This window comes from Falco naumanni, chromosome 1 (genome assembly GCF_017639655.2).
Source record: "Falco naumanni isolate bFalNau1 chromosome 1, bFalNau1.pat, whole genome shotgun sequence".
Taxonomy (NCBI): Eukaryota; Metazoa; Chordata; class Aves; order Falconiformes; family Falconidae; genus Falco; species Falco naumanni.
Window position 1 is genome coordinate 50,845,955 of NC_054054.1, and position 11,658 is coordinate 50,857,612.

The 11,658-nt window shown below is 39.4% G+C and overlaps 1 long non-coding RNA gene across 1 annotated transcript; it reads left to right on the forward strand.

Moving 5' to 3' along the window:
* Positions 1-1,041: 1,041 nt before the first annotated feature.
* On the forward strand, positions 1,042-9,490 carry LOC121082704. The gene is made up of 5 exons (XR_005826093.1): positions 1,042-1,261; positions 2,186-2,237; positions 2,967-3,316; positions 6,193-6,273; positions 7,773-9,490. It is a non-coding gene; the product is annotated as an uncharacterized LOC121082704 (long non-coding RNA).
* Positions 9,491-11,658: the final 2,168 nt, after the last annotated feature.

Here is an 11,658-nt window from a genome sequence, read left to right on the forward strand (position 1 = left end):
CATGGTGGTAGGTTTTGTAATGTCAGCTGATACTATATTCGTTTGGCACACCTATTATTTGCATGCACATGAGGCACTGAAGGTGCTCATTATTTTCAGCTAACAAGTAATCTTGTTCCCACTTAATTTGGAATACATTGTTCTCTGTATCCTAATTTTGGCTTTTACAGTTACTTGCCTCATTGCATTTGGATTACAGTGCACCGTGTTTTAATACATCATATTTAAAACGCACAAGATAAAACATCACAATAAATAGGTACATAGTTATAATTGCAATGGAAACATTATGGCAGCTAGAGAGGTTGAAATGATTTATCACCTGTCAAGAGTACATCATCATAGGTAGCAGCGGACAGTATGGTACTGCTCCATGGAGTAGAAGCTCAGCCTTTCTACTGGTCTCACCAGGCTCTCAGCCTTCCCAGAGCTGAATAAGGAGGTTATACCGACACATTTCTGCACTCACACACAGCGGCAGAACTCTCTACGGACAGGGTCTTGTGATAATATTATTGCAGCAGCAACCCATTCCCAGAAGGAGCTGAGAAGGTTTATCAGAGGATCATGCACTTGCATTCTCCACTTTTTTAACCCTGGAGCTGTTGCTGGACAAATACACCCATCTCTGCTTGCCAAGTGATGGCAAACCACTTCTTCATGTGGAAGCAGCAACTTCTGCTGAGATTCATGCACCTCCTTAGTTATTTCCTTTCATCTCCACTCCAATATTGTATGAGATGGTAATGATGGTACAAAAGGAATTGTCTTGTGGGCTGTATTTGGCTTGCAAAACACCCACAGTAGTGTATCATATTTGCAGATAATATTAGTTCGTGTTTGCAGTGGCTAAATGTCTCAGTAAGAGATTAACATAATGCCAACAAAAAAAATAAGCTTCATAATGTAAGTTATCTCTTTGGGAAAGTTTTACCACATACAACTATGAATGCTTTCGTCTTGCGAAGTAAGTAAGTAATACTTTCACTTTCGGTCCCTTTTCCACGTGACATCAGATAATCAAAAAAGCCATTTGTACACTACTATACAAGGGAGAACACAAGACGTCACAGCAGAATATTTATATTTTTATTTATATTGTACTGGAAAACCTGCTTTTGAAGATAAAGCATTAGTTAAACAATATGGGGTACATTTAATTTTCCAGAAGGGAACGTACTCTGTAAGCCCCAATGCCTGGAAGGGTGCTGGGGAAGGACCATACGAGTTCTGCCACACTTCAACAAGGTATAGCATATAGGTAAGTTTCTAATAGTTCCCCACCTCCAGCATGTTCACAGTTCGGTTGTGGACTTCTAGAAAGCACAGAATAACAACGATGCAGCCACTTTTTCAGTTTAACAAAATCAGAGAAGGTGCTATACAGAGGTGAACATATGTTTACCTGATTAACATAGACAAATCCCTTACTCCCCTGGGAAGAAGAAAATACTGGTGTTGACAAGATTGTTGCACAGGTTCATAAAAGTAAAAACAAATCCATAAATATACATGTATATGCTAATATATTTTCATGTCTATAAATTATACTGGTTTTTACAGATAGGAGTGTTGAATGGTACGTCTCTGCGTTTATCAGTATAAGTGTACATAATTTCCATGTGTGTTTCAAGAGACTGACTAAATTCTTGAAAGGTGAATGATAAGGGAGTGTGGGTTGTGGAGCACTGAGATAATGCCAAGAGTCACCTGCAGGGTATGGAAAGGGTGGAGCTACCAAACCTACTACATCAGACCTCACAAAAGCTGAGTATTTAAGTTGTATCAGTGTTATTTAATAAATTTTTCAGTGTCTTATGGTCTCTTAGATCTCCTTTGGTGGATTGCCTGATGACTCCGTCCCAATCACAGGGAAATACTGGTTTACCATGATAAATACTCCTTCAGGAATGCATGTTGTTAAGTCGCTGTTCTAAATACTGAAGTGTAGGCTAAGCCTTAAATGTGTGCTGAGATCTTGATTTCACTGGGGTTTAATCACAGGTCAAAGTGGTTTCCTAAGTTAGGGCCAGAATGATACACAATTTACAACAAATTGAACAGGAAGAGCACAACTTGTTAAGATCCTAGACTGCTCTTGTCAACCACTTATACATGTTTATTCATTTTCATATAAATCTGGGAAAAATTAGAGCTTTTTAAAAAGTGTTCACAATTTTCACAGGGTTTTTGGATAACTGCATGGGTCAAGATGAAGGGACACAGTCAAGAGATTGGTAAGTGAAGGGAATATATCAGAGCCTGCCTCTGAACTTCCTTGAACAGAGAATTCATTGAATTTGGAGAATTAATTCAAACCCATCTCCAGCAAACACAATTTGGAATGGCCAGAAGATGCTGGGATGATATCCAAAAGAATTAATAAACCAAAAGCTATTCATGTATTTCATGACATGCATCCTGGCAAACAACTCAGTAAAATTCATATTGGTAAAGCCACTGTGGCCTGGGTTACCACTATTCAAGACTACACCTTTACATAGTGCAAAGATTTACCAGGAATTGCAGGACAAACCATTTTCATATGTAATTTTCTATCTTACAGAAAATAGTGTATTATTATAATTCAAAGATTCAGTGCCATATAAAAAGAATTTCTTGCATATACCAAGTATACAGGAAATACAAAAAAAGTAAAGGAGTAGTCCATTATGAGAAAGATTAAATAATGTGACAAATAATGTTATTGAAATGTATGCTTTAGATTAGTTTCTGTGCTATATCAACACAAATACCATAGTATAAACATTTCAAATATAAAATGTGTAATTAATATGCATATTTTTTCTAGCATATACAAAATAGCGATAACTGTAAAACGGAAATAGAGACAATTTCAATTACAGAACAGTACCTATTTTTCCACACCTAGTATACAAACAGCTGAGACTAGCTTCTGTTTCCTTTATTCCAGTTTAACTCTACATATATTTGATCCTTTACAGAACTAAAGCAGTAAAACTGACACCAAATTCGATCTTAGAGTGACAGAACACACTGCCTGGAACTCACATGGGAACACCTGACAATATCCAAGGGCAAGTCCTGCCTGAGCAACTTAGTGGCCTTCTATGATGGAGTGACTATCAGTTGACAAGGGCAGAGCTACAGATGTCATCCATCTGGACTTCTGTAAGGCCTCTGACATGGTCCCCCACAACATCCTTCTTTCTAAATTGGAGAGATAGGGATTTGATGGATGGACTGTTCAGTGGATGAAGAACTGGCTGGATGGTTGCACCCAGAGAGTGGTGGTCAACAGCTCAATGTCTGGATGGAGTCCAGACTCTCAGGGGTCTGTACTGGGACCAGTACTGTTTAATATCTCATCAACAACATAGTGGGATTGAGTGCACCCTAAGCAACTTTGCAGATGACACCAAGCTGAGTGGTGTGGTTGACATGCTTGAGGGAAGGGATGCCACCCAGAGGGACCTGGACAAGCTTCAGAAGTGGGCCCATGTGAACCTCATGAGGTTCAAAAAGGCCAAGTGCAAGGTCCTGCACCTGGATCAGGGCAACCCCTGGTATCAATACAGGCTGGGGGATGAAGGGGTTGAGAGAAGCCCTGCCAAGAAGGACTTGGGGGTGCTGGTGGATGAAAAGCTGGACATGAGCCAGCAAAGTGTGCCCAGAGCCCAGAAGGCCGATTGTATCCTGGGCTGCATAAAAAGAAATGTGGCCAGCAGGTCGAGGCAGGTGATTCTGCCTCTCTGCTCCACTCTGGTGAGACCCCACCTGGAGTACTGCACCCAGGTCTGGAGTCCTCAGTTGAAGAAAGACATGGACCTGTTGATTTTAAACTAAAGGAGGATGGATTCAGAGTAGGTGTAAGGAAGAAATTTTTTATGATGAGGGTGGTGAAACACTGGAACATGTTGCCCAGAAACGTGGTGGATACCCCATTCCTGGAAACTTTCAAGGTCATTTTGAGTGGGGACTGAGCAACCTGATCTACCTGAAGATGTCCCTGCTCATTGCAGGGCGGGGGTGGACTAGATGACCTTTAAAGGTGCCTTCCAACCCAAACCATTCTATGATTATATTATATCAGTTCTGATCCTGAAAATATTTTGACATGTGAATAGTTTTGTTTCCATATTCAAGACTACATGAAAGATCTGTCACATGCCAGGTAATTATGCAAACCAAAGCCTTTTTTTCTACACACCCCCCACCCCCCAAGTTTAATATGGGTAGAGATACAGTAAGGAACAATGGGCTTCAAATCCTGGCTTGGTTTGTAAGGTCCAATGTCTGTGTACTATTTTCTCTTTTCCTAACTTTTAGTATATCCTTCTCAGCAGCCACCCAGTACATGATGCATTCCGTTTGCTACTTCATGTGATGTATCTGGTTATAGTGTCAGAAACAAGGTTACTCAGTGATTCAGCCTAATGGAATTACTGGTAGCAATCAGTAATGGAATTACTTGTAGCAATTTCTCTATAAATACATAATGAGGGGAATCTTAAAAAAGAGGTAGCATGGCTGAGCAGATCAATTGTGTCCATTTGGATACTTGAGATAATGAATAGGAACAAAATGTGTTTTACTGAAGTATTCTCCATGAAAATTTGCATTTTATGTCACATGAAACTAAAATCACATTCAATAATTTGAAGCTTTGAACTTTGTTTGGAATCTGAATTTAGATTTGGATCCAAAATTAGGAAGTTACCTTATAAGTAAGCAAAGCTGAAATTTCTCTCTTTAGTGGTGGCTATTACACAAGAAAAGAAGGTATAGAAACTAACAATTATACCCAAGTAACATACAGCACTTGTTTGTCATCGTTATTTCTCAAAGTGCTTTGCAAATTGACTTTCTCTCATTTTGCAAAGGAAGAAGCTGAGATGCAGGGAGACAAGCTGGCCAGAGGCAGGGTCCCAGGCAGAAGCCCAGTGTCTGCCACCTGGTCCTGCCGTCTGTCCACCAGTGCCGTGGCGTTCATCAGTCATCACTGGAAAACAAAAATCTTAACCAGCTTCCACCATAATGCAGTGTCTCTTATTCATATATATGTGTTACTTTCTCTGACTAGAGGAACAAGGAAAAATCGCTTCAATTTTCAAGATGAGAAGCTGGAACATTATATTGAAATTAATGCTGACAGAAACATTTATCCCTCTGTGACCTTTTCCTGTTTTCTTAAATGAGCAGCTTTTCTCCCTCCAGCCGTAGTGATTCCCTCTTTACTCCTATTCAAAGAATCAGTTCAGACTGATTCAAGTACTTTTGCAGGCAGCCGCCAAATGAATACATTGCATTTCACTGAGTTGCAAATGCTGGTTAGGACACAAGATGCTCAGGCATAAAAGGCTCTATCCTAAACAGTGGGCATTTTCACTTCCCTCTTCTTCTCCTCCTCCTTACATGCAAGAGGGGTGGGATTCATTGATTCACATTTATTTGTGAAATAGAGGCTAGTCTCTTCATACATCATATACCAATTTAACTATGTTATCTGAGCTGTGTGAATTTTTACAACCCATTTAATTGTACCATTTAAAATTATGCATGGTTAGACTGGTATGAAGGCATTTTACACTGCGGCTGGTTTTCCTTCTAAGGAAAAATAAGCTATTCTAACACAGATCCCCCTAAACTGGAGGGGTATACAGCTTTAACTGTACTAATATAGTTAGGTCAGCAAAACTTTCTATTGTAAACAAGGCCTATATTGCACGGCTAATGCTAGATTACTGAGTTTTTCAAAAGGTCTGCCTACAGAATATGCACAACCAGTGTAACTAGTTGTGTTTTAATAAATACTAATAATAGACATCTAATTACGACAGTTCATCTCGGCATTTCCTGCGTGCCTCTCACAGAATGACTAAGCGCTTCTCATCTCACCACCGAGCCAATTACTGACTACAGGCTGTTATTAGGGGCAGTCCTATATAATTTTCACAATTATAATATATGTCATTTCATAGTTGTGGACTGCTGCTGCATGAGCACTGTCCATCTAGAAGAAAAATACTGCCTGCAATCGCTTTCAAGGGCTGAGAGAGGCAAATGTTTACTCACAGACACAGTTTTTCTGACCATGAATAGTCCCCCTGATTTCAAAGGGATTAAGCCTGGTAGTAAGTATTTGCAGAATCAGTGCCTTAATCAGCATGCTTAAATGTTTAATTTTGCTTTCTCCAAATGTGTTTGCAGGATGCTAAAGCAGTCTCATGGTTGTACACATGCAGATTAGCCTCTCTTTTGGAATTGCATTTCAATTTTAAAAAAGCTCAGGTGAGTAAAACCCACTGTTACACTTACTCCAAGGTGTGTTTTATGATGGATGTAGTGGTCAGAATGTCACACAGACAAATACTTCAGCAGAAATGTGCTAATAATCAGATAGAAATGTGCAAATAATCAACTGGCAAAGTTCAAAAATCTTGTTAAATAGTGGGATCTAGAAACTGTGGGTTAGTTTTATCGCTAGAATGAACAGACACCAATGTCAGAGTAAGGTAAAATGGAAACAATCGAGTAGAAAATAGGGATTTTATTGAAAGAAAATGGACATCAATATCTTTTTTGCCTTCTTTTCCCTCTGCTTCTCTCAACATGCAGCCAGCTCCTACTCTCTGTTTTCGCCCTGTGGTCTTGCTGTCATCTTTTCCTGTCCACACCCTTTTCATATTTCTGTGCAGTACTAGATGCAAGAAATCAGTTTTGCCAGCTACTACCAAATCTGTGGGGATTTTTGAGTGCTCCTCCTCCAAAGATCCATTACAGAACTTTGGCTCTCCTTTCCACCAAATGCTTCATCCTTTATAGATCACTAAGGATTTCAGCCATGGAGGTGCTCACTTTCTCTCTTGTAAGAAGAAATGCCCTTGAAGGTGCCTTGAGCCCTTTCTAAGGAGCTCTGGAAAGATAAATAGCGTGTCTGTGCTGTCCACATTGATCTGCTGCAAATTTTGCACCTACTCCTTATCACTCGTCCACAAAGTCTGCCTGTCACTGTGCACTTGGAAATTCAGTCTGGCACCTGATAGCTGGCTCTGTAGATGAGAAATTCAGATGCAGGTGATAGCTGTGTCCATGCCTGAGCTCCACCTCTTTGCAAGCATGGGTGATGCCCCTGCACTCCATAAGGGTCTTGAGGTCTCCACACTGAAGATGCGTATTATGAATGCAGTTTTATATTTTGGCAGTGTGATTAAAAACAGAGTCACAGCGTAGATAACAGGTTTTCTAGAAGATGTTGCAAAGAAGGCGGAGTTATCCTACAGCCATTGTATACTGCATGAACTTAATTATGTCTTTGTTCTACAAACTGTAATAATTGAATTCTAATCCACAGTACAATCAATACATGTTGCCAATGCTTTCACTAACGTATGCACATAAATAAGAGTATAGGGAGAAGCTCTAAGTATATGCGATGAGGTTAATATATAATACTTGTTATAATAGTTGATAATACTTCATTTGGTATTTTCATAGTCAAGGTACATTTAAGTACTGATAAACATCATTTAATGTTAATAAATTAAAATTAATAATTAAAAAATCGGAACTGCTTTCTGGCAGCCATTCAGTAGAAAAAGATGTGAAGATTATAAAAGAAAAAAAAAGCACATATGAGTCAACAATGTCATACTGCTTCACAAAAGTAAACACCCTATGAAGACATCTTAGGAGGAGTGTTGCGTTTAAATAAAACCAAGCAATCCTTCCACACTACTTTAGCTTTTTGAAGGTCTGAACTTAAAGATCACTCGTGTTCTTTTTTGCAGATCAATGAGAGCAAGAGTCCAAGGAAAAGCAGTAAGACTGATTGATTCCCTTCCCTGACAATTCAGGACCAGAACCACTATCAGAGATGCTGCATAGAAATTCACTGTGCACATTTTTGGATCTACATCATGTGCATAAGTGTTGCACGTTCATAAACTAAGCAGGGAGTAGGATGTTGAGCTGCATGCCACTGAAAGCATTTACACTAGGTGAAAAATATAATGATCTCCAGTTAACCAAGGAGCATGTGACTTGCATAAACTGAAGCTGAAAATTTAAGGGTCTGAATAACAAGAGCAACTTTAAAAGGGATTATTTGGGGCAATATTGAAATAGTAAGGCATCTCTCTCCTGGCCAAGATTGTCAGAAGCAGCAGCATACAACAGAAGATTAGACCATGAACCAACAGACTGAGTTCAAATCCTTCCTTCTTGATCTGCTCAGCAGTTGTGGGGAGGTCAGTGTGTGTCTCTTGTTTCTCTTCCCACTGTAGTTCTTGGTTTCTCCTTCATGTATTTTGACCTCTTTGCTATCTTTGACTTTCGTCTCTTTGGAGCCAGCCCATCTTTCCCAGTGCTTGCATGAAGTTTAGTACAATGCGTCTCTGGATCTTTGTGCAAGACTTCAGACACTACCGCAACAGTAATTTAGCAGGGAGGAAACTAATATATTTCTTAGGCAGAGAAATGGTGCCAAATATATGTTAATATCTAAGACTTGTAACAAATGGCTCTTTGGTTCTGTGGCATCTACTTCAGCATGCCATTGACTTCACAGTAAGTATGCTGTGAAGTGAAGCTATACATATGCTGCAGACAACTTTCCTTTGGCTGCAGACTACAGAAAGCTAGACTGGCATTAACAGCTGCCTAAAGCACAGGTTACAATAAAGTATATCATGTTCATAGCATCATTACATAACTTGGATTCCACTGTAAGCCTGAAGTCTGGGGGTGAGGAGAGCTCTTTCGACCATAAATATATTAGCTGGGCATGATGAGCTATGCAGCTCTGTCCTTCAGCTAAGAGAAAAAAAAATACTTTTGTTCCATGGACGTATTCTTGAGACTGCTGAAGAGCGAACCAAGACAGGATTTTCTCCCTTGTTACAGAAAACTTGGAGACATTTCTGTCTGTCACAGATACTACTGATATTCTTAATGCATGTATGTATCTGAGGCAAGGTTAAGTGTAAATCTTCATTCACAATCAAACTTAGATAATTCATGAGTGTACTTGCAGCTAAATGTGCAATAAAATATTTCATTATTATTCATTAAGCAGTTTGTAGAGTTGACAATTTTCTTAAAGGGAATAGGAGAAAAGACTGTAAGTAAGAGATAATTATCAGAAACCTAGGGAAAAGAGAATTGTGGCTTTTATGATGCTTGAAGACTGTAGAGAAGAAATGGAGCAAAGGGACAGAGAATCAAGGATGAGGAACAAAAGAGGCATGCTGCTTTTACAAGGAGAGGACTTCACAGCTAAATAAATGTTTCACTTTCCTTAGTACTGAATCCTTCGTAAGGCCAAAATGAACACAAGGAAAAAAATAAACCCAGAGGTAGAAATCTGTCTGACTGAGAATGGATCCCAGAGATTCTTTTTTTCATCAAAGTTCAATATGTAGTTGGGAGATAAAGTTTTTTTAGAAGAATACATATTTGAAACTAATTGTATCCACAGCTACCAGGAGTAAGTTCAGCATAAACAAAATGCTTCACTGCCTTCCCTATAAGGGAAAATGGGTATGACGTGATGTCTCTGATTGAAAACAAGTTTTTTTCTTTTCTGTTGTTTGCTGTGAAACAAGCTTATTTGCATTCACTTCTCCCAAATTTTCTGATAGTTTTGTCACTTGCAGCCAAACCTCTGTGCCGTGAAACACAGTGTTGTCAGCTCATCCAAACAAGCTGCACCATTTACTGTACAAAAATTGAGATTAAATAAACAAATTCTGAATATAGGGCATTAGAGTGTTTGTTTGTACTTGGAAATCATTATTGTTTTTGAATCTTACCAGAGAAATTGCCCCTCAAAGCGATTTCCAACCCTTGATTCAGCATGCTGCTTCGGCATCGTTCCCAATCCCTGTTAATCCTGGGCATAAAAACCACCCGAGGCTACTGCACGCTGCTGCAGAGCACTACACTGTGGGTCAAAGGGACAGCACTTTCCACCTTTCTTTATTGCCCTCCATCAAACAAATAGCTTCTAGATGTTAAAAACATTTGGAGTTAATAGAAGAGATGCTACTACCTCATGCAAAGTGTTTTGCAGCAAATGGCGTGAGGCTGTGCAGGTTTAACCCACATATTTATTTGCTCATCAGCGTGCAGTTCCAGCAAGGCTAAGGATGTGAGATCCCCCTAGCAGGGCCTGCAAAAACTAATCCACAAAATGTTTCTGCTAATTGCTTAATGTACTTGAACATGTGGAAATTAGAAAGTAGCTCAATTTTTTTATTTAATTGCTAAGTTCAGCTGAAAGTAGCAGAGGGGACCATCTGCCTGAGAATGTTGTTGTTGGACTGTTATATGGGCTGAATAGGCAATTTAAAAACAGGTATTTTGTTAATGTATTTCTCTGAGATTATATTTAGTGTATTTCTTTTCTTTAATTCTCATACTGTGTTTCTTTCATATATCAACACATATTTGTGCATGCTTCAATAATGTTTTAGTATGAGCATCTTGAGGATATTTTTATAAAAATGCAGGAGCATTCATATTCACAGCTTTGAATTTCTGAAAATAGGAAACTAATGGAATTTATTTCTGTAAATACAAGTCATTGACAGAAAGTTCCTCTGTAAATGTTATCAGTTTATGCTACTGTAACTTTTACTACGAAATTAATATGTGCGTTGCAGTAGCTCCTGAAGGCACTAGTCATAAATCAGGTCTGTGTGGCAAGAATATCAGTGGCTCTGGAAAAATGTGTTCTGCTGGGGGACGGGGGAGGACGCCAGAGATAGCTTCTTGCTCTTTCTGGTCAATTAGACATTCAGACCCCTGCTAGTGCAGCTGGCCTTGTCATATGCAGCATGCCAAAGCCAAACATGGCTGAGCACGGAGAGCTGTTCTGAACTCACAAAGTATGGTCCTAGTTCTGCAAGTGACCTGTGAGCACAAGCTTTCTGATTTGTACAAGAGTATAGCAGTAATGTCTAAGTCATCCAGTAGTAAACAAGAACTGGATTAAACATCAAGGTACCCATGTGCAATTCTTTTTTAACTGTTGACAAATCTCTAAAATTTGAGCAGGAGTTAAGGCATTAAAAATGGAAACACTTTTATAAGCAAAAAAGAAGGCATAGACATAGTATGAAATAGAGATTTTAAAGTGTATTTTTTGTTTTAAAGTGTTTTTAAAGCTGCTTTGCTACCCAGCGCCCTGCCAAGGCAGCTGGTGGGGCTCAGGCTGAGAGATCAGCCCAAGCACAGCTGAAACTGCACAGCAAAGCCCCACGCACTTCCATAGTGAGCTATCACTATGCTGCGGCATTACAACTGCAGGCAAAAATAGCCACCCTACAGTGAGTATAAGGTGAGTGAAGCAATGCAGTTATTGCTGTAATCTGGGAAGTGCTAGTAGCAGTGAAGGTTTTCCTTTTGGTTTCTCTGTTCAGAGTCCGGGTCTGAGAGGTCCAGACGTTTCATTCTGAAACTCCCCCTGTGACCGCAATGTACTTCCCTAAACTGGAGATTTGCACAAATTATAATGAATGTCTCTGCCTCACTGATCATTCCATGGGAAAGTACATCTGGTGAAAAAAGTCTGCTTCCTTTTTTTCCCTCTATTTCCTCTGTTTTTGCCAAACTTTGCACAAGCAAAATCCCAAACAATATATTCCCTCACAAATATCTTTTTTCCCCTCACTC